A 17,717-nucleotide genomic window follows, 5' to 3' on the forward strand; every position below is an offset into this window, starting at 1 on the left:
CAGTGCGAACGCACCTCCGAAAAGGAAAGAAACCTACTCACGGCCTTAAAAGTCAACGGGACCTGGGATTCCCAGCCGGTCACCCATACTGGTACTTGCCAGGCCTCAAGCTGGCTGGCGGCCGCGATCTGACGAGAGCGGGCACATTCAGCTTAGAATGCCCGTTGACAGCTCCTCCTCCTTTCCTATGGGCTTTCTGCAGTGCGAACGCACCTCCGAAAAGGAAAGAAACCTACTCACGGCCTTAAAAGTCAACGGGACCTGGGATTCCCAGCCGGTCACCCATACTGGTACTTGCCAGGCCTCAAGCTGGCTGGCGGCCGCGATCTGACGAGAGCAGGCACATTCAGCTTAGAATGCCCGTTGACAGCGCCTCCTCCTTTCCTATGGGCTTTCTGCAGTGCGAACGCACCTCCGAAAAGGAAAGAAACCTACTCACGGCCTTAAAAGTCAACGGGACCTGGGATTCCCAGCCGGTCACCCATACTGGTACTTGCCAGGCCTCAAGCTGGCTGGCGGCCGCGATCTGACGAGAGCAGGCACATTCAGCTTAGAATGCCCGTTGACAGCTCCTCCTCCTTTCCTATGGGCTTTCTGCAGTGCGAACGCACCTCCGAAAAGGAAAGAAACCTACTCACGGCCTTAAAAGTCAACGGGACCTGGGATTCCCAGCCGGTCACCCATACTGGTACTTGCCAGGCCTCAAGCTGGCTGGCGGCCGCGATCTGACGAGAGCGGGCACATTCAGCTTAGAATGCCCGTTGACAGCTCCTCCTCCTTTCCTATGGGCTTTCTGCAGTGCGAACGCACCTCCGAAAAGGAAAGAAACCTACTCATGGCCTTAAAAGTCAACGGGACCTGGGATTCCCAGCCGGTCACCCATACTGGTACTTGCCAGGCCTCAAGCTGGCTGGCGGCCGCGATCTGACGAGAGCAGGCACATTCAGCTTAGAATGCCCGTTGACAGCTCCTCCTCCTTTCCTATGGGCTTTCTGCAGTGCGAACGCACCTCCGAAAAGGAAAGAAACCTACTCACGGCCTTAAAAGTCAACGGGACCTGGGATTCCCAGCCGGTCACCCATACTGGTACTTGCCAGGCCTCAAGCTGGCTGGCGGCCGCGATCTGACGAGAGCAGGCACATTCAGCTTAGAATGCCCGTTGATAGCTCTTCCTCCTTTCCTATGGGCTTTCTGCAGTGCGAACGCACCTCCGAAAAGGAAAGAAACCTACTCACGGCCTTAAAAGTCAACGGGACCTGGGATTCCCAGCCGGTCACCCATACTGGTACTTGCCAGGCCTCAAGCTGGCTGGCGGCCGCGATCTGACGAGAGCGGGCACATTCAGCTTAGAATGCCCGTTGACAGCTCCTCCTCCTTTCCTATGGGCTTTCTGCAGTGCGAACGCACCTCCGAAAAGGAAAGAAACCTACTCACGGCCTTAAAAGTCAACGGGACCTGGGATTCCCAGCCGGTCACCCATACTGGTACTTGCCAGGCCTCAAGCTGGCTGGCGGCCGCGATCTGACGAGAGCAGGCACATTCAGATTAGAATGCCCGTTGACAGCTCCTCCTCCTTTCCTATGGGCTTTCTGCAGTGCGAACTCACCTCCGAAAAGGAAAGAAACCTACTCACGGCCTTAAAAGTCAACGGGACCTGGGATTCCCAGCCGGTCACCCATACTGGTACTTGCCAGGCCTCAAGCTGGCTGGCGGCCGCGATCTGACGAGAGCAGGCACATTCAGCTTAGAATGCCCGTTGACAGCTCCTCCTCCTTTCCTATGGGCTTTCTGCAGTGCGAACGCACCTCCGAAAAGGAAAGAAACCTACTCACGGCCTTAAAAGTCAACGGGACCTGGGATTCCCAGCCGGTCACCCATACTGGTACTTGCCAGGCCTCAAGCTGGCTGGCGGCCGCGATCTGACGAGAGCGGGCACATACAGCTTAGAATGCCCGTTGACAGCTCCTCCTCCTTTCCTATGGGCTTTCTGCAGTGCGAACGCACCTCCGAAAAGGAAAGAAACCTACTCAAGGCCTTAAAAGTCAACGGGACCTGGGATTCCCAGCCGGTCACCCATACTGGTACTTGCCAAGCCTCAAGCTGGCTGGCGGCCGCGATCTGACGAGAGCGGGCACATTCAGCTTAGAATGCCCGTTGACAGCGCCTCCTCCTTTCCTATGGGCTTTCTGCAGTGCGAACGCACCTCCGAAAAGGAAAGAAACCTACTCACGGCCTTAAAAGTCAACGGGACCTGGGATTCCCAGCCGGTCACCCATACTGGTACTTGCCAGGCCTCAAGCTGGCTGGCGGCCGCGATCTGACGAGAGCAGGCACATTCAGCTTAGAATGCCCGTTGACAGCTCCTCCTCCTTTCCTATGGGCTTTCTGCAGTGCGAACGCACCTCCGAAAAGGAAAGAAACCTACTCACGGCCTTAAAAGTCAACGGGACCTGGGATTCCCAGCCGGTCACCCATACTGGTACTTGCCAGGCCTCAAGCTGGCTGGCGGCCGCGATCTGACGAGAGCGGGCACATTCAGCTTAGAATGCCCGTTGACAGCTCCTCCTCCTTTCCTATGGGCTTTCTGCAGTGCGAACGCACCTCCGAAAAGGAAAGAAACCTACTCACGGCCTTAAAAGTCAACGGGACCTGGGATTCCCAGCCGGTCACCCATACTGGTACTTGCCAGGCCTCAAGCTGGCTGGCGGCCGCGATCTGACGAGAGCAGGCACATTCAGCTTAGAATGCCCGTTGACAGCGCCTCCTCCTTTCCTATGGGCTTTCTGCAGTGCGAACGCACCTCCGAAAAGGAAAGAAACCTACTCACGGCCTTAAAAGTCAACGGGACCTGGGATTCCCAGCCGGTCACCCATACTGGTACTTGCCAGGCCTCAAGCTGGCTGGCGGCCGCGATCTGACGAGAGCAGGCACATTCAGCTTAGAATGCCCGTTGACAGCTCCTCCTCCTTTCCTATGGGCTTTCTGCAGTGCGAACGCACCTCCGAAAAGGAAAGAAACCTACTCACGGCCTTAAAAGTCAACGGGACCTGGGATTCCCAGCCGGTCACCCATACTGGTACTTGCCAGGCCTCAAGCTGGCTGGCGGCCGCGATCTGACGAGAGCAGGCACATTCAGCTTAGAATGCCCGTTGACAGCTCCTCCTCCTTTCCTATGGGCTTTCTGCAGTGCGAACGCACCTCCGAAAAGGAAAGAAACCTACTCACGGCCTTAAAAGTCAACGGGACCTGGGATTCCCAGCCGGTCACCCATACTGGTACTTGCCAGGCCTCAAGCTGGCTGGCGGCCGCGATCTGACGAGAGCGGGCACATTCAGCTTAGAATGCCCGTTGACAGCTCCTCCTCCTTTCCTATGGGCTTTCTGCAGTGCGAACGCACCTCCGAAAAGGAAAGAAACCTACTCATGGCCTTAAAAGTCAACGGGACCTGGGATTCCCAGCCGGTCACCCATACTGGTACTTGCCAGGCCTCAAGCTGGCTGGCGGCCGCGATCTGACGAGAGCAGGCACATTCAGCTTAGAATGCCCGTTGACAGCTCCTCCTCCTTTCCTATGGGCTTTCTGCAGTGCGAACGCACCTCCGAAAAGGAAAGAAACCTACTCACGGCCTTAAAAGTCAACGGGACCTGGGATTCCCAGCCGGTCACCCATACTGGTACTTGCCAGGCCTCAAGCTGGCTGGCGGCCGCGATCTGACGAGAGCAGGCACATTCAGCTTAGAATGCCCGTTGATAGCTCTTCCTCCTTTCCTATGGGCTTTCTGCAGTGCGAACGCACCTCCGAAAAGGAAAGAAACCTACTCACGGCCTTAAAAGTCAACGGGACCTGGGATTCCCAGCCGGTCACCCATACTGGTACTTGCCAGGCCTCAAGCTGGCTGGCGGCCGCGATCTGACGAGAGCGGGCACATTCAGCTTAGAATGCCCGTTGACAGCTCCTCCTCCTTTCCTATGGGCTTTCTGCAGTGCGAACGCACCTCCGAAAAGGAAAGAAACCTACTCACGGCCTTAAAAGTCAACGGGACCTGGGATTCCCAGCCGGTCACCCATACTGGTACTTGCCAGGCCTCAAGCTGGCTGGCGGCCGCGATCTGACGAGAGCAGGCACATTCAGATTAGAATGCCCGTTGACAGCTCCTCCTCCTTTCCTATGGGCTTTCTGCAGTGCGAACTCACCTCCGAAAAGGAAAGAAACCTACTCACGGCCTTAAAAGTCAACGGGACCTGGGATTCCCAGCCGGTCACCCATACTGGTACTTGCCAGGCCTCAAGCTGGCTGGCGGCCGCGATCTGACGAGAGCAGGCACATTCAGCTTAGAATGCCCGTTGACAGCTCCTCCTCCTTTCCTATGGGCTTTCTGCAGTGCGAACGCACCTCCGAAAAGGAAAGAAACCTACTCACGGCCTTAAAAGTCAACGGGACCTGGGATTCCCAGCCGGTCACCCATACTGGTACTTGCCAGGCCTCAAGCTGGCTGGCGGCCGCGATCTGACGAGAGCGGGCACATACAGCTTAGAATGCCCGTTGACAGCTCCTCCTCCTTTCCTATGGGCTTTCTGCAGTGCGAACGCACCTCCGAAAAGGAAAGAAACCTACTCAAGGCCTTAAAAGTCAACGGGACCTGGGATTCCCAGCCGGTCACCCATACTGGTACTTGCCAAGCCTCAAGCTGGCTGGCGGCCGCGATCTGACGAGAGCGGGCACATTCAGCTTAGAATGCCCGTTGACAGCGCCTCCTCCTTTCCTATGGGCTTTCTGCAGTGCGAACGCACCTCCGAAAAGGAAAGAAACCTACTCACGGCCTTAAAAGTCAACGGGACCTGGGATTCCCAGCCGGTCACCCATACTGGTACTTGCCAGGCCTCAAGCTGGCTGGCGGCCGCGATCTGACGAGAGCAGGCACATTCAGCTTAGAATGCCCGTTGACAGCTCCTCCTCCTTTCCTATGGGCTTTCTGCAGTGCGAACGCACCTCCGAAAAGGAAAGAAACCTACTCACGGCCTTAAAAGTCAACGGGACCTGGGATTCCCAGCCGGTCACCCATACTGGTACTTGCCAGGCCTCAAGCTGGCTGGCGGCAGCGATCTGACGAGAGCAGGCACATTCAGCTTAGAATGCCCGTTGACAGCTCCTCCTCCTTTCCTATGGGCTTTCTGCAGTGCGAACGCACCTCCGAAAAGGAAAGAAACCTACTCACGGCCTTAAAAGACAACGGGACCTGGGATTCCCAGCCGGTCACCCATACTGGTACTTGCCAGGCCTCAAGCTGGCTGGCGGCCGCGATCTGACGAGAGCAGGCACATTCAGCTTAGAATGCCCGTTGACAGCTCCTCCTCCTTTCCTATGGGCTTTCTGCAGTGCGAACGCACCTCCGAAAAGGAAAGAAACCTACTCATGGCCTTAAAAGTCAACGGGACCTGGGATTCCCAGCCGGTCACCCATACTGGTACTTGCCAGGCCTCAAGCTGGCTGGCGGCCGCGATCTGACGAGAGCAGGCACATTCAGCTTAGAATGCCCGTTGACAGCTCCTCCTCCTTTCCTATGGGCTTTCTGCAGTGCGAACGCACCTCCGAAAAGGAAAGAAACCTACACACGGCCTTAAAAGTCAACGGGACCTGGGATTCCCAGCCGGTCACCCATACTGGTACTTGCCAGGCCTCAAGCTGGCTGGCGGCCGCGATCTGACGAGAGCGGGCACATTCAGCTTAGAATGCCCGTTGACAGCTCCTCCTCCTTTCCTATGGGCTTTCTGCAGTGCGAACGCACCTCCGAAAAGGAAAGAAACCTACTCACGGCCTTAAAAGTCAACGGGACCTGGGATTCCCAGCCGGTCACCCATACTGGTACTTGCCAGGCCTCAAGCTGGCTGGCGGCCGCGATCTGACGAGAGCAGGCACATTCAGCTTAGAATGCCCGTTGACAGCTCCTCCTCCTTTCCTATGGGCTTTCTGCAGTGCGAACTCACCTCCGAAAAGGAAAGAAACCTACTCACGGCCTTAAAAGTCAACGGGACCTGGGATTCCCAGCCGGTCACCCATACTGGTACTTGCCAGGCCTCAAGCTGGCTGGCGGCCGCGATCTGACGAGAGCAGGCACATTCAGCTTAGAATGCCCGTTGACAGCTCTTCCTCCTTTCCTATGGGCTTTCTGCAGTGCGAACGCACCTCCGAAAAGGAAAGAAACCTACTCAAGGCCTTAAAAGTCAACGGGACCTGGGATTCCCAGCCGGTCACCCATACTGGTACTTGCCAGGCCTCAAGCTGGCTGGCGGCCGCGATCTGACGAGAGCGGGCACATTCAGCTTAGAATGCCCGTTGACAGCTCCTCCTCCTTTCCTATGGGCTTTCTGCAGTGCGAACGCACCTCCGAAAAGGAAAGAAACCTACTCACGGCCTTAAAAGTCAACGGGACCTGGGATTCCCAGCCGGTCACCCATACTGGTACTTGCCAGGCCTCAAGCTGGCTGGCGGCCGCGATCTGACGAGAGCGGGCACATTCAGCTTAGAATGCCCGTTGACAGCTCCTCCTCCTTTCCTATGGGCTTTCTGCAGTGCGAACGCACCTCCGAAAAGGAAAGAAACCTACTCACGGCCTTAAAAGTCAACGGGACCTGGGATTCCCAGCCGGTCACCCATACTGGTACTTGCCAGGCCTCAAGCTGGCTGGCGGCCGCGATCTGACGAGAGCAGGCACATTCAGCTTAGAATGCCCGTTGACAGCTCCTCCTCCTTTCCTATGGGCTTTCTGCAGTGCGAACGCACCTCCGAAACGGAAAGAAACCTACTCACGGCCTTAAAAGTCAACGGGACCTGGGATTCCCAGCCGGTCACCCATACTGGTACTTGCCAGGCCTCAAGCTGGCTGGCGGCCGCGATCTGACGAGAGCAGGCACATTCAGCTTAGAATGCCCGTTGACAGCTCCTCCTCCTTTCCTATGGGCTTTCTGCAGTGCGAACGCACCTCCGAAAAGGAAAGAAACCTACTCACGGCCTTAAAAGTCAACGGGACCTGGGATTCCCAGCCGGTCACCCATACTGGTACTTGCCAGGCCTCAAGCTGGCTGGCGGCAGCGATCTGACGAGAGCAGGCACATTCAGCTTAGAATGCCCGTTGACAGCTCCTCCTCCTTTCCTATGGGCTTTCTGCAGTGCGAACGCACCTCCGAAAAGGAAAGAAACCTACTCACGGCCTTAAAAGACAACGGGACCTGGGATTCCCAGCCGGTCACCCATACTGGTACTTGCCAGGCCTCAAGCTGGCTGGCGGCCGCGATCTGACGAGAGCAGGCACATTCAGCTTAGAATGCCCGTTGACAGCTCCTCCTCCTTTCCTATGGGCTTTCTGCAGTGCGAACGCACCTCCGAAAAGGAAAGAAACCTACTCATGGCCTTAAAAGTCAACGGGACCTGGGATTCCCAGCCGGTCACCCATACTGGTACTTGCCAGGCCTCAAGCTGGCTGGCGGCCGCGATCTGACGAGAGCAGGCACATTCAGCTTAGAATGCCCGTTGACAGCTCCTCCTCCTTTCCTATGGGCTTTCTGCAGTGCGAACGCACCTCCGAAAAGGAAAGAAACCTACTCACGGCCTTAAAAGTCAACGGGACCTGGGATTCCCAGCCGGTCACCCATACTGGTACTTGCCAGGCCTCAAGCTGGCTGGCGGCCGCGATCTGACGAGAGCAGGCACATTCAGCTTAGAATGCCCGTTGACAGCTCCTCCTCCTTTCCTATGGGCTTTCTGCAGTGCGAACGCACCTCCGAAAAGGAAAGAAACCTACTCACGGCCTTAAAAGTCAACGGGACCTGGGATTCCCAGCCGGTCACCCATACTGGTACTTGCCAGGCCTCAAGCTGGCTGGCGGCCGCGATCTGACGAGAGCAGGCACATTCAGCTTAGAATGCCCGTTGACAGCTCCTCCTCCTTTCCTATGGGCTTTCTGCAGTGCGAACGCACCTCCGAAAAGGAAAGAAACCTACTCACGGCCTTAAAAGTCAACGGGACCTGGGATTCCCAGCCGGTCACCCATACTGGTACTTGCCAGGCCTCAAGCTGGCTGGCGGCCGCGATCTGACGAGAGCGGGCACATACAGCTTAGAATGCCCGTTGACAGCTCTTCCTCCTTTCCTATGGGCTTTCTGCAGTGCGAACGCACCTCCGAAAAGGAAAGAAACCTACCCATGGCCTTAAAAGTCAACGGGACCTGGGATTCCCAGCCGGTCACCCATACTGGTACTTGCCAGGCCTCAAGCTGGCTGGCGGCCGCGATCTGACGAGAGCGGGCACATTCAGCTTAGAATGCCCGTTGACAGCTCCTCCTCCTTTCCTATGGGCTTTCTGCAGTGCGAACGCACCTCCGAAAAGGAAAGAAACCTACTCACGGCCTTAAAAGTCAACGGGACCTGGGATTCCCAGCCGGTCACCCATACTGGTACTTGCCAGGCCTCAAGCTGGCTGGCGGCCGCGATCTGACGAGAGCAGGCACATTCAGCTTAGAATGCCCGTTGACAGCTCCTCCTCCTTTCCTATGGGCTTTCTGCAGTGCGAACTCACCTCCGAAAAGGAAAGAAACCTACTCACGGCCTTAAAAGTCAACGGGACCTGGGATTCCCAGCCGGTCACCCATACTGGTACTTGCCAGGCCTCAAGCTGGCTGGCGGCCGCGATCTGACGAGAGCAGGCACATTCAGCTTAGAATGCCCGTTGACAGCTCCTCCTCCTTTCCTATGGGCTTTCTGCAGTACGAACGCACCTCCGAAAAGGAAAGAAACCTACTCACGGCCTTAAAAGTCAACGGGACCTGGGATTCCCAGCCGCTCACCCATACTGGTACTTGCCAGGCCTCAAGCTGGCTGGCGGCCGCGATCTGACGAGAGCAGGCACATTCAGCTTAGAATGCCCGTTGACAGCTCCTCCTCCTTTCCTATGGGCTTTCTGCAGTGCGAACGCACCTCCGAAAAGGAAAGAAACCTACTCACGGCCTTAAAAGTCAACGGGACCTGGGATTCCCAGCCGGTCACCCATACTGGTACTTGCCAGGCCTCAAGCTGGCTGGCGGCCGCGATCTGACGAGAGCAGGCACATTCAGCTTAGAATGCCCGTTGACAGCTCCTCCTCCTTTCCTATGGGCTTTCTGCAGTGCGAACGCACCTCCGAAAAGGAAAGAAACCTACTCACGGCCTTAAAAGTCAACGGGACCTGGGATTCCCAGCCGGTCACCCATACTGGTACTTGCCAGGCCTCAAGCTGGCTGGCGGCCGCGATCTGACGAGAGCGGGCACATTCAGCTTAGAATGCCCGTTGACAGCTCCTCCTCCTTTCCTATGGGCTTTCTGCAGTGCGAACGCACCTCCGAAAAGGAAAGAAACCTACCCATGGCCTTAAAAGTCAACGGGACCTGGGATTCCCAGCCGGTCACCCATACTGGTACTTGCCAGGCCTCAAGCTGGCTGGCGGCCGCGATCTGACGAGAGCAGGCACATTCAGCTTAGAATGCCCGTTGACAGCTCCTCCTCCTTTCCTATGGGCTTTCTGCAGTGCGAACGCACCTCCGAAAAGGAAAGAAACCTACTCACGGCCTTAAAAGTCAACGGGACCTGGGATTCCCAGCCGGTCACCCATACTGGTACTTGCCAGGCCTCAAGCTGGCTGGCGGCCGCGATCTGACGAGAGCAGGCACATTCAGCTTAGAATGCCCGTTGATAGCTCTTCCTCCTTTCCTATGGGCTTTCTGCAGTGCGAACGCACCTCCGAAAAGGAAAGAAACCTACTCACGGCCTTAAAAGTCAACGGGACCTGGGATTCCCAGCCGGTCACCCATACTGGTACTTGCCAGGCCTCAAGCTGGCTGGCGGCCGCGATCTGACGAGAGCGGGCACATTCAGCTTAGAATGCCCGTTGACAGCTCCTCCTCCTTTCCTATGGGCTTTCTGCAGTGCGAACGCACCTCCGAAAAGGAAAGAAACCTACTCACGGCCTTAAAAGTCAACGGGACCTGGGATTCCCAGCCGGTCACCCATACTGGTACTTGCCAGGCCTCAAGCTGGCTGGCGGCCGCGATCTGACGAGAGCAGGCACATTCAGCTTAGAATGCCCGTTGACAGCTCCTCCTCCTTTCCTATGGGCTTTCTGCAGTGCGAACGCACCTCCGAAAAGGAAAGAAACCTACTCACGGCCTTAAAAGTCAACGGGACCTGGGATTCCCAGCCAGTCACCCATACTGGTACTTGCCAGGCCTCAAGCTGGCTGGCGGCCGCGATCTGACGAGAGCGGGCACATACAGCTTAGAATGCCCGTTGACAGCTCCTCCTCCATTCCTATGGGCTTTCTGCAGTGCGAACGCACCTCCGAAAAGGAAAGAAACCTACTCAAGGCCTTAAAAGTCAACGGGACCTGGGATTCCCAGCCGGTCACCCATACTGGTACTTGCCAAGCCTCAAGCTGGCTGGCGGCCGCGATCTGACGAGAGCGGGCACATTCAGCTTAGAATGCCCGTTGACAGCGCCTCCTCCTTTCCTATGGGCTTTCTGCAGTGCGAACGCACCTCCGAAAAGGAAAGAAACCTACTCACGGCCTTAAAAGTCAACGGGACCTGGGATTCCCAGCCGGTCACCCATACTGGTACTTGCCAGGCCTCAAGCTGGCTGGCGGCCGCGATCTGACGAGAGCAGGCACATTCAGCTTAGAATGCCCGTTGATAGCTCTTCCTCCTTTCCTATGGGCTTTCTGCAGTGCGAACGCACCTCCGAAAAGGAAAGAAACCTACTCACGGCCTTAAAAGTCAACGGGACCTGGGATTCCCAGCCGGTCACCCATACTGGTACTTGCCAGGCCTCAAGCTGGCTGGCGGCCGCGATCTGACGAGAGCGGGCACATTCAGCTTAGAATGCCCGTTGACAGCTCCTCCTCCTTTCCTATGGGCTTTCTGCAGTGCGAACGCACCTCCGAAAAGGAAAGAAACCTACTCACGGCCTTAAAAGTCAACGGGACCTGGGATTCCCAGCCGGTCACCCATACTGGTACTTGCCAGGCCTCAAGCTGGCTGGCGGCCGCGATCTGACGAGAGCAGGCACATTCAGCTTAGAATGCCCGTTGACAGCTCCTCCTCCTTTCCTATGGGCTTTCTGCAGTGCGAACGCACCTCCGAAAAGGAAAGAAACCTACTCACGGCCTTAAAAGTCAACGGGACCTGGGATTCCCAGCCAGTCACCCATACTGGTACTTGCCAGGCCTCAAGCTGGCTGGCGGCCGCGATCTGACGAGAGCGGGCACATACAGCTTAGAATGCCCGTTGACAGCTCCTCCTCCATTCCTATGGGCTTTCTGCAGTGCGAACGCACCTCCGAAAAGGAAAGAAACCTACTCAAGGCCTTAAAAGTCAACGGGACCTGGGATTCCCAGCCGGTCACCCATACTGGTACTTGCCAAGCCTCAAGCTGGCTGGCGGCCGCGATCTGACGAGAGCGGGCACATTCAGCTTAGAATGCCCGTTGACAGCGCCTCCTCCTTTCCTATGGGCTTTCTGCAGTGCGAACGCACCTCCGAAAAGGAAAGAAACCTACTCACGGCCTTAAAAGTCAACGGGACCTGGGATTCCCAGCCGGTCACCCATACTGGTACTTGCCAGGCCTCAAGCTGGCTGGCGGCCGCGATCTGACGAGAGCAGGCACATTCAGCTTAGAATGCCCGTTGACAGCTCCACCTCCTTTCCTATGGGCTTTCTGCAGTGCGAACGCACCTCCGAAAAGGAAAGAAACCTACTCACGGCCTTAAAAGTCAACGGGACCTGGGATTCCCAGCCGGTCACCCATACTGGTACTTGCCAGGCCTCAAGCTGGCTGGCGGCCGCGATCTGACGAGAGCGGGCACATTCAGCTTAGAATGCCCGTTGACAGCTCCTCCTCCTTTCCTATGGGCTTTCTGCAGTGCGAACGCACCTCCGAAAAGGAAAGAAACCTACTCACGGCCTTAAAAGTCAACGGGACCTGGGATTCCCAGCCGGTCACCCATACTGGTACTTGCCAGGCCTCAAGCTGGCTGGCGGCCGCGATCTGACGAGAGCAGGCACATTCAGCTTAGAATGCCCGTTGACAGCTCCTCCTCCTTTCCTATGGGCTTTCTGCAGTGCGAACGCACCTCCGAAACGGAAAGAAACCTACTCACGGCCTTAAAAGTCAACGGGACCTGGGATTCCCAGCCGGTCACCCATACTGGTACTTGCCAGGCCTCAAGCTGGCTGGCGGCCGCGATCTGACGAGAGCAGGCACATTCAGCTTAGAATGCCCGTTGACAGCTCCTCCTCCTTTCCTATGGGCTTTCTGCAGTGCGAACGCACCTCCGAAAAGGAAAGAAACCTACTCACGGCCTTAAAAGTCAACGGGACCTGGGATTCCCAGCCGGTCACCCATACTGGTACTTGCCAGGCCTCAAGCTGGCTGGCGGCCGCGATCTGACGAGAGCAGGCACATTCAGCTTAGAATGCCCGTTGACAGCTCCTCCACCTTTCCTATGGGCTTTCTGCAGTGCGAACGCACCTCCGAAAAGGAAAGAAACCTACTCACGGCCTTAAAAGTCAACGGGACCTGGGATTCCCAGCCGGTCACCCATACTGGTACTTGCCAGGCCTCAAGCTGGCTGGCGGCCGCGATCTGACGAGAGCGGGCACATACAGCTTAGAATGCCCGTTGACAGCTCCTCCTCCATTCCTATGGGCTTTCTGCAGTGCGAACGCACCTCCGAAAAGGAAAGAAACCTACTCAAGGCCTTAAAAGTCAACGGGACCTGGGATTCCCAGCCGGTCACCCATACTGGTACTTGCCAAGCCTCAAGCTGGCTGGCGGCCGCGATCTGACGAGAGCGGGCACATTCAGCTTAGAATGCCCGTTGACAGCGCCTCCTCCTTTCCTATGGGCTTTCTGCAGTGCGAACGCACCTCCGAAAAGGAAAGAAACCTACTCACGGCCTTAAAAGTCAACGGGACCTGGGATTCCCAGCCGGTCACCCATACTGGTACTTGCCAGGCCTCAAGCTGGCTGGCGGCCGCGATCTGACGAGAGCAGGCACATTCAGCTTAGAATGCCCGTTGACAGCTCCTCCTCCTTTCCTATGGGCTTTCTGCAGTGCGAACGCACCTCCGAAAAGGAAAGAAACCTACTCACGGCCTTAAAAGTCAACGGGACCTGGGATTCCCAGCCGGTCACCCATACTGGTACTTGCCAGGCCTCAAGCTGGCTGGCGGCCGCGATCTGACGAGAGCGGGCACATTCAGCTTAGAATGCCCGTTGACAGCTCCTCCTCCTTTCCTATGGGCTTTCTGCAGTGCGAACGCACCTCCGAAAAGGAAAGAAACCTACTCACGGCCTTAAAAGTCAACGGGACCTGGGATTCCCAGCCGGTCACCCATACTGGTACTTGCCAGGCCTCAAGCTGGCTGGCGGCCGCGATCTGACGAGAGCAGGCACATTCAGCTTAGAATGCCCGTTGACAGCTCCTCCTCCTTTCCTATGGGCTTTCTGCAGTGCGAACGCACCTCCGAAACGGAAAGAAACCTACTCACGGCCTTAAAAGTCAACGGGACCTGGGATTCCAAGCCGGTCACCCATACTGGTACTTGCCAGGCCTCAAGCTGGCTGGCGGCCGCGATCTGACGAGAGCAGGCACATTCAGCTTAGAATGCCCGTTGACAGCTCCTCCTCCTTTCCTATGGGCTTTCTGCAGTGCGAACGCACCTCCGAAAAGGAAAGAAACCTACTCACGGCCTTAAAAGTCAACGGGACCTGGGATTCCCAGCCGGTCACCCATACTGGTACTTGCCAGGCCTCAAGCTGGCTGGCGGCCGCGATCTGACGAGAGCGGGCACATTCAGCTTAGAATGCCCGTTGACAGCTCCTCCTCCTTTCCTATGGGCTTTCTGCTTTGCGAACGCACCTCCGAAAAGGAAAGAAACCTACCCATGGCCTTAAAAGTCAACGGGACCTGGGATTCCCAGCCGGTCACCCATACTGGTACTTGCCAGGCCTCAAGCTGGCTGGCGGCCGCGATCTGACGAGAGCAGGCACATTCAGCTTAGAATGCCCGTTGACAGCTCCTCCTCCTTTCCTATGGGCTTTCTGCAGTGCGAACGCACCTCCGAAAAGGAAAGAAACCTACTCACGGCCTTAAAAGTCAACGGGACCTGGGATTCCCAGCCGGTCACCCATACTGGTACTTGCCAGGCCTCAAGCTGGCTGGCGGCCGCGATCTGACGAGAGCAGGCACATTCAGCTTAGAATGCCCGTTGATAGCTCTTCCTCCTTTCCTATGGGCTTTCTGCAGTGCGAACGCACCTCCGAAAAGGAAAGAAACCTACTCACGGCCTTAAAAGTCAACGGGACCTGGGATTCCCAGCCGGTCACCCATACTGGTACTTGCCAGGCCTCAAGCTGGCTGGCGGCCGCGATCTGACGAGAGCGGGCACATTCAGCTTAGAATGCCCGTTGACAGCTCCTCCTCCTTTCCTATGGGCTTTCTGCAGTGCGAACGCACCTCCGAAAAGGAAAGAAACCTACTCACGGCCTTAAAAGTCAACGGGACCTGGGATTCCCAGCCGGTCACCCATACTGGTACTTGCCAGGCCTCAAGCTGGCTGGCGGCCGCGATCTGACGAGAGCAGGCACATTCAGCTTAGAATGCCCGTTGACAGCTCCTCCTCCTTTCCTATGGGCTTTCTGCAGTGCGAACTCACCTCCGAAAAGGAAAGAAACCTACTCACGGCCTTAAAAGTCAACGGGACCTGGGATTCCCAGCCGGTCACCCATACTGGTACTTGCCAGGCCTCAAGCTGGCTGGCGGCCGCGATCTGACGAGAGCAGGCACATTCAGCTTAGAATGCCCGTTGACAGCTCCTCCTCCTTTCCTATGGGCTTTCTGCAGTGCGAACGCACCTCCGAAAAGGAAAGAAACCTACTCACGGCCTTAAAAGTCAACGGGACCTGGGATTCCCAGCCAGTCACCCATACTGGTACTTGCCAGGCCTCAAGCTGGCTGGCGGCCGCGATCTGACGAGAGCGGGCACATACAGCTTAGAATGCCCGTTGACAGCTCCTCCTCCATTCCTATGGGCTTTCTGCAGTGCGAACGCACCTCCGAAAAGGAAAGAAACCTACTCAAGGCCTTAAAAGTCAACGGGACCTGGGATTCCCAGCCGGTCACCCATACTGGTACTTGCCAAGCCTCAAGCTGGCTGGCGGCCGCGATCTGACGAGAGCGGGCACATTCAGCTTAGAATGCCCGTTGACAGCGCCTCCTCCTTTCCTATGGGCTTTCTGCAGTGCGAACGCACCTCCGAAAAGGAAAGAAACCTACTCACGGCCTTAAAAGTCAACGGGACCTGGGATTCCCAGCCGGTCACCCATACTGGTACTTGCCAGGCCTCAAGCTGGCTGGCGGCCGCGATCTGACGAGAGCAGGCACATTCAGCTTAGAATGCCCGTTGACAGCTCCTCCTCCTTTCCTATGGGCTTTCTGCAGTGCGAACGCACCTCCGAAAAGGAAAGAAACCTACTCACGGCCTTAAAAGTCAACGGGACCTGGGATTCCCAGCCGGTCACCCATACTGGTACTTGCCAGGCCTCAAGCTGGCTGGCGGCCGCGATCTGACGAGAGCGGGCACATTCAGCTTAGAATGCCCGTTGACAGCTCCTCCTCCTTTCCTATGGGCTTTCTGCAGTGCGAACGCATCTCCGAAAAGGAAAGAAACCTACTCACGGCCTTAAAAGTCAACGGGACCTGGGATTCCCAGCCGGTCACCCATACTGGTACTTGCCAGGCCTCAAGCTGGCTGGCGGCCGCGATCTGACGAGAGCAGGCACATTCAGCTTAGAATGCCCGTTGACAGCTCCTCCTCCTTTCCTATGGGCTTTCTGCAGTGCGAACGCACCTCCGAAACGGAAAGAAACCTACTCACGGCCTTAAAAGTCAACGGGACCTGGGATTCCCAGCCGGTCACCCATACTGGTACTTGCCAGGCCTCAAGCTGGCTGGCGGCCGCGATCTGACGAGAGCAGGCACATTCAGCTTAGAATGCCCGTTGACAGCTCCTCCTCCTTTCCTATGGGCTTTCTGCAGTGCGAACGCACCTCCGAAAAGGAAAGAAACCTACTCACGGCCTTAAAAGTCAACGGGACCTGGGATTCCCAGCCGGTCACCCATACTGGTACTTGCCAGGCCTCAAGCTGGCTGGCGGCCGCGATCTGACGAGAGCAGGCACATTCAGCTTAGAATGCCCGTTGACAGCTCCTCCACCTTTCCTATGGGCTTTCTGCAGTGCGAACGCACCTCCGAAAAGGAAAGAAACCTACTCACGGCCTTAAAAGTCAACGGGACCTGGGATTCCCAGCCGGTCACCCATACTGGTACTTGCCAGGCCTCAAGCTGGCTGGCGGCCGCGATCTGACGAGAGCAGGCACATTCAGCTTAGAATGCCCGTTGACAGCTCCTCCTCCTTTCCTATGGGCTTTCTGCAGTGCGAACGCACCTCCGAAAAGGAAAGAAACCTACTCACGGCCTTAAAAGTCAACGGGACCTGGGATTCCCAGCCGGTCACCCATACTGGTACTTGCCAGGCCTCAAGCTGACTGGCGGCCGCGATCTGACGAGAGCGGGCACATACAGCTTAGAATGCCCGTTGACAGCTCCTCCTCCATTCCTATGGGCTTTCTGCAGTGCGAACGCACCTCCGAAAAGGAAAGAAACCTACTCAAGGCCTTAAAAGTCAACGGGACCTGGGATTCCCAGCCGGTCACCCATACTGGTACTTGCCAAGCCTCAAGCTGGCTGGCGGCCGCGATCTGACGAGAGCGGGCACATTCAGCTTAGAATGCCCGTTGACAGCGCCTCCTCCTTTCCTATGGGCTTTCTGCAGTGCGAACGCACCTCCGAAAAGGAAAGAAACCTACTCACGGCCTTAAAAGTCAACGGGACCTGGGATTCCCAGCCGGTCACCCATACTGGTACTTGCCAGGCCTCAAGCTGGCTGGCGGCCGCGATCTGACGAGAGCAGGCACATTCAGCTTAGAATGCCCGTTGACAGCTCCTCCTCCTTTCCTATGGGCTTTCTGCAGTGCGAACGCACCTCCGAAAAGGAAAGAAACCTACTCACGGCCTTAAAAGTCAACGGGACCTGGGATTCCCAGCCGGTCACCCATACTGGTACTTGCCAGGCCTCAAGCTGGCTGGCGGCCGCGATCTGACGAGAGCGGGCACATTCAGCTTAGAATGCCCGTTGACAGCTCCTCCTCCTTTCCTATGGGCTTTCTGCAGTGCGAACGCACCTCCGAAAAGGAAAGAAACCTACTCACGGCCTTAAAAGTCAACGGGACCTGGGATTCCCAGCCGGTCACCCATACTGGTACTTGCCAGGCCTCAAGCTGGCTGGCGGCCGCGATCTGACGAGAGCAGGCACATTCAGCTTAGAATGCCCGTTGACAGCTCCTCCTCCTTTCCTATGGGCTTTCTGCAGTGCGAACGCACCTCCGAAACGGAAAGAAACCTACTCACGGCCTTAAAAGTCAACGGGACCTGGGATTCCCAGCCGGTCACCCATACTGGTACTTGCCAGGCCTCAAGCTGGCTGGCGGCCGCGATCTGACGAGAGCAGGCACATTCAGCTTAGAATGCCCGTTGACAGCTCCTCCACCTTTCCTATGGGCTTTCTGCAGTGC

The 17,717-nt window shown here is 56.8% G+C and overlaps 89 pseudogenes; all 89 read right to left on the reverse strand.

Moving 5' to 3' along the window:
• Nucleotides 1-50: 50 nt before the first annotated feature.
• On the reverse strand, nt 51-169 carry LOC136631154 (5S ribosomal RNA; annotated as a pseudogene).
• An 80-nt stretch (nt 170-249) lies between these two features.
• On the reverse strand, nt 250-368 carry LOC136629564 (5S ribosomal RNA; annotated as a pseudogene).
• An 80-nt stretch (nt 369-448) lies between these two features.
• On the reverse strand, nt 449-567 carry LOC136629565 (5S ribosomal RNA; annotated as a pseudogene).
• Nucleotides 568-647: 80 nt separating this feature from the next.
• LOC136631167 (5S ribosomal RNA) lies at nt 648-766 on the reverse strand (annotated as a pseudogene).
• An 80-nt stretch (nt 767-846) lies between these two features.
• Nucleotides 847-965, reverse strand: LOC136629566 (5S ribosomal RNA; annotated as a pseudogene).
• An 80-nt stretch (nt 966-1,045) lies between these two features.
• Nucleotides 1,046-1,164, reverse strand: LOC136630071 (5S ribosomal RNA; annotated as a pseudogene).
• An 80-nt stretch (nt 1,165-1,244) lies between these two features.
• LOC136631178 (5S ribosomal RNA) lies at nt 1,245-1,363 on the reverse strand (annotated as a pseudogene).
• An 80-nt stretch (nt 1,364-1,443) lies between these two features.
• Nucleotides 1,444-1,562, reverse strand: LOC136630146 (5S ribosomal RNA; annotated as a pseudogene).
• An 80-nt stretch (nt 1,563-1,642) lies between these two features.
• LOC136629567 (5S ribosomal RNA) lies at nt 1,643-1,761 on the reverse strand (annotated as a pseudogene).
• Nucleotides 1,762-1,841: 80 nt separating this feature from the next.
• On the reverse strand, nt 1,842-1,960 carry LOC136629914 (5S ribosomal RNA; annotated as a pseudogene).
• An 80-nt stretch (nt 1,961-2,040) lies between these two features.
• Nucleotides 2,041-2,159, reverse strand: LOC136630899 (5S ribosomal RNA; annotated as a pseudogene).
• Nucleotides 2,160-2,239: 80 nt separating this feature from the next.
• LOC136629569 (5S ribosomal RNA) lies at nt 2,240-2,358 on the reverse strand (annotated as a pseudogene).
• Nucleotides 2,359-2,438: 80 nt separating this feature from the next.
• Nucleotides 2,439-2,557, reverse strand: LOC136631190 (5S ribosomal RNA; annotated as a pseudogene).
• An 80-nt stretch (nt 2,558-2,637) lies between these two features.
• On the reverse strand, nt 2,638-2,756 carry LOC136629570 (5S ribosomal RNA; annotated as a pseudogene).
• Nucleotides 2,757-2,836: 80 nt separating this feature from the next.
• Nucleotides 2,837-2,955, reverse strand: LOC136629571 (5S ribosomal RNA; annotated as a pseudogene).
• An 80-nt stretch (nt 2,956-3,035) lies between these two features.
• On the reverse strand, nt 3,036-3,154 carry LOC136629573 (5S ribosomal RNA; annotated as a pseudogene).
• Nucleotides 3,155-3,234: 80 nt separating this feature from the next.
• LOC136631202 (5S ribosomal RNA) lies at nt 3,235-3,353 on the reverse strand (annotated as a pseudogene).
• Nucleotides 3,354-3,433: 80 nt separating this feature from the next.
• On the reverse strand, nt 3,434-3,552 carry LOC136629574 (5S ribosomal RNA; annotated as a pseudogene).
• Nucleotides 3,553-3,632: 80 nt separating this feature from the next.
• LOC136630072 (5S ribosomal RNA) lies at nt 3,633-3,751 on the reverse strand (annotated as a pseudogene).
• An 80-nt stretch (nt 3,752-3,831) lies between these two features.
• LOC136631214 (5S ribosomal RNA) lies at nt 3,832-3,950 on the reverse strand (annotated as a pseudogene).
• Nucleotides 3,951-4,030: 80 nt separating this feature from the next.
• LOC136630147 (5S ribosomal RNA) lies at nt 4,031-4,149 on the reverse strand (annotated as a pseudogene).
• Nucleotides 4,150-4,229: 80 nt separating this feature from the next.
• LOC136629575 (5S ribosomal RNA) lies at nt 4,230-4,348 on the reverse strand (annotated as a pseudogene).
• An 80-nt stretch (nt 4,349-4,428) lies between these two features.
• LOC136629926 (5S ribosomal RNA) lies at nt 4,429-4,547 on the reverse strand (annotated as a pseudogene).
• An 80-nt stretch (nt 4,548-4,627) lies between these two features.
• LOC136630900 (5S ribosomal RNA) lies at nt 4,628-4,746 on the reverse strand (annotated as a pseudogene).
• Nucleotides 4,747-4,826: 80 nt separating this feature from the next.
• LOC136629576 (5S ribosomal RNA) lies at nt 4,827-4,945 on the reverse strand (annotated as a pseudogene).
• Nucleotides 4,946-5,025: 80 nt separating this feature from the next.
• LOC136629835 (5S ribosomal RNA) lies at nt 5,026-5,144 on the reverse strand (annotated as a pseudogene).
• Nucleotides 5,145-5,224: 80 nt separating this feature from the next.
• On the reverse strand, nt 5,225-5,343 carry LOC136629968 (5S ribosomal RNA; annotated as a pseudogene).
• An 80-nt stretch (nt 5,344-5,423) lies between these two features.
• Nucleotides 5,424-5,542, reverse strand: LOC136629577 (5S ribosomal RNA; annotated as a pseudogene).
• An 80-nt stretch (nt 5,543-5,622) lies between these two features.
• LOC136631225 (5S ribosomal RNA) lies at nt 5,623-5,741 on the reverse strand (annotated as a pseudogene).
• An 80-nt stretch (nt 5,742-5,821) lies between these two features.
• On the reverse strand, nt 5,822-5,940 carry LOC136629578 (5S ribosomal RNA; annotated as a pseudogene).
• Nucleotides 5,941-6,020: 80 nt separating this feature from the next.
• On the reverse strand, nt 6,021-6,139 carry LOC136629579 (5S ribosomal RNA; annotated as a pseudogene).
• An 80-nt stretch (nt 6,140-6,219) lies between these two features.
• LOC136631236 (5S ribosomal RNA) lies at nt 6,220-6,338 on the reverse strand (annotated as a pseudogene).
• Nucleotides 6,339-6,418: 80 nt separating this feature from the next.
• LOC136631249 (5S ribosomal RNA) lies at nt 6,419-6,537 on the reverse strand (annotated as a pseudogene).
• Nucleotides 6,538-6,617: 80 nt separating this feature from the next.
• Nucleotides 6,618-6,736, reverse strand: LOC136629581 (5S ribosomal RNA; annotated as a pseudogene).
• Nucleotides 6,737-6,816: 80 nt separating this feature from the next.
• LOC136629582 (5S ribosomal RNA) lies at nt 6,817-6,935 on the reverse strand (annotated as a pseudogene).
• An 80-nt stretch (nt 6,936-7,015) lies between these two features.
• On the reverse strand, nt 7,016-7,134 carry LOC136629836 (5S ribosomal RNA; annotated as a pseudogene).
• An 80-nt stretch (nt 7,135-7,214) lies between these two features.
• LOC136629969 (5S ribosomal RNA) lies at nt 7,215-7,333 on the reverse strand (annotated as a pseudogene).
• An 80-nt stretch (nt 7,334-7,413) lies between these two features.
• LOC136629583 (5S ribosomal RNA) lies at nt 7,414-7,532 on the reverse strand (annotated as a pseudogene).
• Nucleotides 7,533-7,612: 80 nt separating this feature from the next.
• On the reverse strand, nt 7,613-7,731 carry LOC136629584 (5S ribosomal RNA; annotated as a pseudogene).
• An 80-nt stretch (nt 7,732-7,811) lies between these two features.
• On the reverse strand, nt 7,812-7,930 carry LOC136629585 (5S ribosomal RNA; annotated as a pseudogene).
• An 80-nt stretch (nt 7,931-8,010) lies between these two features.
• LOC136629937 (5S ribosomal RNA) lies at nt 8,011-8,129 on the reverse strand (annotated as a pseudogene).
• Nucleotides 8,130-8,209: 80 nt separating this feature from the next.
• LOC136631261 (5S ribosomal RNA) lies at nt 8,210-8,328 on the reverse strand (annotated as a pseudogene).
• Nucleotides 8,329-8,408: 80 nt separating this feature from the next.
• Nucleotides 8,409-8,527, reverse strand: LOC136629586 (5S ribosomal RNA; annotated as a pseudogene).
• Nucleotides 8,528-8,607: 80 nt separating this feature from the next.
• Nucleotides 8,608-8,726, reverse strand: LOC136629587 (5S ribosomal RNA; annotated as a pseudogene).
• Nucleotides 8,727-8,806: 80 nt separating this feature from the next.
• On the reverse strand, nt 8,807-8,925 carry LOC136630735 (5S ribosomal RNA; annotated as a pseudogene).
• An 80-nt stretch (nt 8,926-9,005) lies between these two features.
• LOC136629589 (5S ribosomal RNA) lies at nt 9,006-9,124 on the reverse strand (annotated as a pseudogene).
• Nucleotides 9,125-9,204: 80 nt separating this feature from the next.
• On the reverse strand, nt 9,205-9,323 carry LOC136631272 (5S ribosomal RNA; annotated as a pseudogene).
• Nucleotides 9,324-9,403: 80 nt separating this feature from the next.
• Nucleotides 9,404-9,522, reverse strand: LOC136629590 (5S ribosomal RNA; annotated as a pseudogene).
• Nucleotides 9,523-9,602: 80 nt separating this feature from the next.
• On the reverse strand, nt 9,603-9,721 carry LOC136630073 (5S ribosomal RNA; annotated as a pseudogene).
• An 80-nt stretch (nt 9,722-9,801) lies between these two features.
• LOC136631283 (5S ribosomal RNA) lies at nt 9,802-9,920 on the reverse strand (annotated as a pseudogene).
• Nucleotides 9,921-10,000: 80 nt separating this feature from the next.
• LOC136629591 (5S ribosomal RNA) lies at nt 10,001-10,119 on the reverse strand (annotated as a pseudogene).
• Nucleotides 10,120-10,199: 80 nt separating this feature from the next.
• LOC136629870 (5S ribosomal RNA) lies at nt 10,200-10,318 on the reverse strand (annotated as a pseudogene).
• An 80-nt stretch (nt 10,319-10,398) lies between these two features.
• Nucleotides 10,399-10,517, reverse strand: LOC136630901 (5S ribosomal RNA; annotated as a pseudogene).
• Nucleotides 10,518-10,597: 80 nt separating this feature from the next.
• LOC136630076 (5S ribosomal RNA) lies at nt 10,598-10,716 on the reverse strand (annotated as a pseudogene).
• Nucleotides 10,717-10,796: 80 nt separating this feature from the next.
• On the reverse strand, nt 10,797-10,915 carry LOC136631295 (5S ribosomal RNA; annotated as a pseudogene).
• An 80-nt stretch (nt 10,916-10,995) lies between these two features.
• Nucleotides 10,996-11,114, reverse strand: LOC136629593 (5S ribosomal RNA; annotated as a pseudogene).
• Nucleotides 11,115-11,194: 80 nt separating this feature from the next.
• LOC136629871 (5S ribosomal RNA) lies at nt 11,195-11,313 on the reverse strand (annotated as a pseudogene).
• Nucleotides 11,314-11,393: 80 nt separating this feature from the next.
• LOC136630902 (5S ribosomal RNA) lies at nt 11,394-11,512 on the reverse strand (annotated as a pseudogene).
• Nucleotides 11,513-11,592: 80 nt separating this feature from the next.
• On the reverse strand, nt 11,593-11,711 carry LOC136629594 (5S ribosomal RNA; annotated as a pseudogene).
• An 80-nt stretch (nt 11,712-11,791) lies between these two features.
• On the reverse strand, nt 11,792-11,910 carry LOC136629254 (5S ribosomal RNA; annotated as a pseudogene).
• Nucleotides 11,911-11,990: 80 nt separating this feature from the next.
• LOC136629595 (5S ribosomal RNA) lies at nt 11,991-12,109 on the reverse strand (annotated as a pseudogene).
• An 80-nt stretch (nt 12,110-12,189) lies between these two features.
• Nucleotides 12,190-12,308, reverse strand: LOC136629596 (5S ribosomal RNA; annotated as a pseudogene).
• Nucleotides 12,309-12,388: 80 nt separating this feature from the next.
• Nucleotides 12,389-12,507, reverse strand: LOC136629597 (5S ribosomal RNA; annotated as a pseudogene).
• Nucleotides 12,508-12,587: 80 nt separating this feature from the next.
• Nucleotides 12,588-12,706, reverse strand: LOC136629948 (5S ribosomal RNA; annotated as a pseudogene).
• Nucleotides 12,707-12,786: 80 nt separating this feature from the next.
• LOC136630903 (5S ribosomal RNA) lies at nt 12,787-12,905 on the reverse strand (annotated as a pseudogene).
• An 80-nt stretch (nt 12,906-12,985) lies between these two features.
• On the reverse strand, nt 12,986-13,104 carry LOC136629598 (5S ribosomal RNA; annotated as a pseudogene).
• An 80-nt stretch (nt 13,105-13,184) lies between these two features.
• On the reverse strand, nt 13,185-13,303 carry LOC136629265 (5S ribosomal RNA; annotated as a pseudogene).
• An 80-nt stretch (nt 13,304-13,383) lies between these two features.
• LOC136629600 (5S ribosomal RNA) lies at nt 13,384-13,502 on the reverse strand (annotated as a pseudogene).
• An 80-nt stretch (nt 13,503-13,582) lies between these two features.
• On the reverse strand, nt 13,583-13,701 carry LOC136630090 (5S ribosomal RNA; annotated as a pseudogene).
• An 80-nt stretch (nt 13,702-13,781) lies between these two features.
• On the reverse strand, nt 13,782-13,900 carry LOC136629277 (5S ribosomal RNA; annotated as a pseudogene).
• An 80-nt stretch (nt 13,901-13,980) lies between these two features.
• Nucleotides 13,981-14,099, reverse strand: LOC136629601 (5S ribosomal RNA; annotated as a pseudogene).
• An 80-nt stretch (nt 14,100-14,179) lies between these two features.
• Nucleotides 14,180-14,298, reverse strand: LOC136630077 (5S ribosomal RNA; annotated as a pseudogene).
• Nucleotides 14,299-14,378: 80 nt separating this feature from the next.
• On the reverse strand, nt 14,379-14,497 carry LOC136629289 (5S ribosomal RNA; annotated as a pseudogene).
• Nucleotides 14,498-14,577: 80 nt separating this feature from the next.
• Nucleotides 14,578-14,696, reverse strand: LOC136629602 (5S ribosomal RNA; annotated as a pseudogene).
• An 80-nt stretch (nt 14,697-14,776) lies between these two features.
• On the reverse strand, nt 14,777-14,895 carry LOC136629603 (5S ribosomal RNA; annotated as a pseudogene).
• Nucleotides 14,896-14,975: 80 nt separating this feature from the next.
• Nucleotides 14,976-15,094, reverse strand: LOC136629872 (5S ribosomal RNA; annotated as a pseudogene).
• Nucleotides 15,095-15,174: 80 nt separating this feature from the next.
• LOC136630904 (5S ribosomal RNA) lies at nt 15,175-15,293 on the reverse strand (annotated as a pseudogene).
• An 80-nt stretch (nt 15,294-15,373) lies between these two features.
• On the reverse strand, nt 15,374-15,492 carry LOC136629605 (5S ribosomal RNA; annotated as a pseudogene).
• Nucleotides 15,493-15,572: 80 nt separating this feature from the next.
• On the reverse strand, nt 15,573-15,691 carry LOC136629302 (5S ribosomal RNA; annotated as a pseudogene).
• Nucleotides 15,692-15,771: 80 nt separating this feature from the next.
• On the reverse strand, nt 15,772-15,890 carry LOC136629606 (5S ribosomal RNA; annotated as a pseudogene).
• Nucleotides 15,891-15,970: 80 nt separating this feature from the next.
• On the reverse strand, nt 15,971-16,089 carry LOC136629607 (5S ribosomal RNA; annotated as a pseudogene).
• An 80-nt stretch (nt 16,090-16,169) lies between these two features.
• Nucleotides 16,170-16,288, reverse strand: LOC136629608 (5S ribosomal RNA; annotated as a pseudogene).
• Nucleotides 16,289-16,368: 80 nt separating this feature from the next.
• On the reverse strand, nt 16,369-16,487 carry LOC136629609 (5S ribosomal RNA; annotated as a pseudogene).
• Nucleotides 16,488-16,567: 80 nt separating this feature from the next.
• On the reverse strand, nt 16,568-16,686 carry LOC136629743 (5S ribosomal RNA; annotated as a pseudogene).
• An 80-nt stretch (nt 16,687-16,766) lies between these two features.
• LOC136630905 (5S ribosomal RNA) lies at nt 16,767-16,885 on the reverse strand (annotated as a pseudogene).
• An 80-nt stretch (nt 16,886-16,965) lies between these two features.
• On the reverse strand, nt 16,966-17,084 carry LOC136629611 (5S ribosomal RNA; annotated as a pseudogene).
• An 80-nt stretch (nt 17,085-17,164) lies between these two features.
• Nucleotides 17,165-17,283, reverse strand: LOC136629314 (5S ribosomal RNA; annotated as a pseudogene).
• Nucleotides 17,284-17,363: 80 nt separating this feature from the next.
• On the reverse strand, nt 17,364-17,482 carry LOC136629612 (5S ribosomal RNA; annotated as a pseudogene).
• Nucleotides 17,483-17,562: 80 nt separating this feature from the next.
• Nucleotides 17,563-17,681, reverse strand: LOC136629613 (5S ribosomal RNA; annotated as a pseudogene).
• Between the last annotated feature and the right edge of the window lie 36 nt (nt 17,682-17,717).

Source organism: Eleutherodactylus coqui, chromosome 5, assembly GCF_035609145.1.
Source record: "Eleutherodactylus coqui strain aEleCoq1 chromosome 5, aEleCoq1.hap1, whole genome shotgun sequence".
NCBI lineage: Eukaryota > Metazoa > Chordata > Amphibia > Anura > Eleutherodactylidae > Eleutherodactylus > Eleutherodactylus coqui.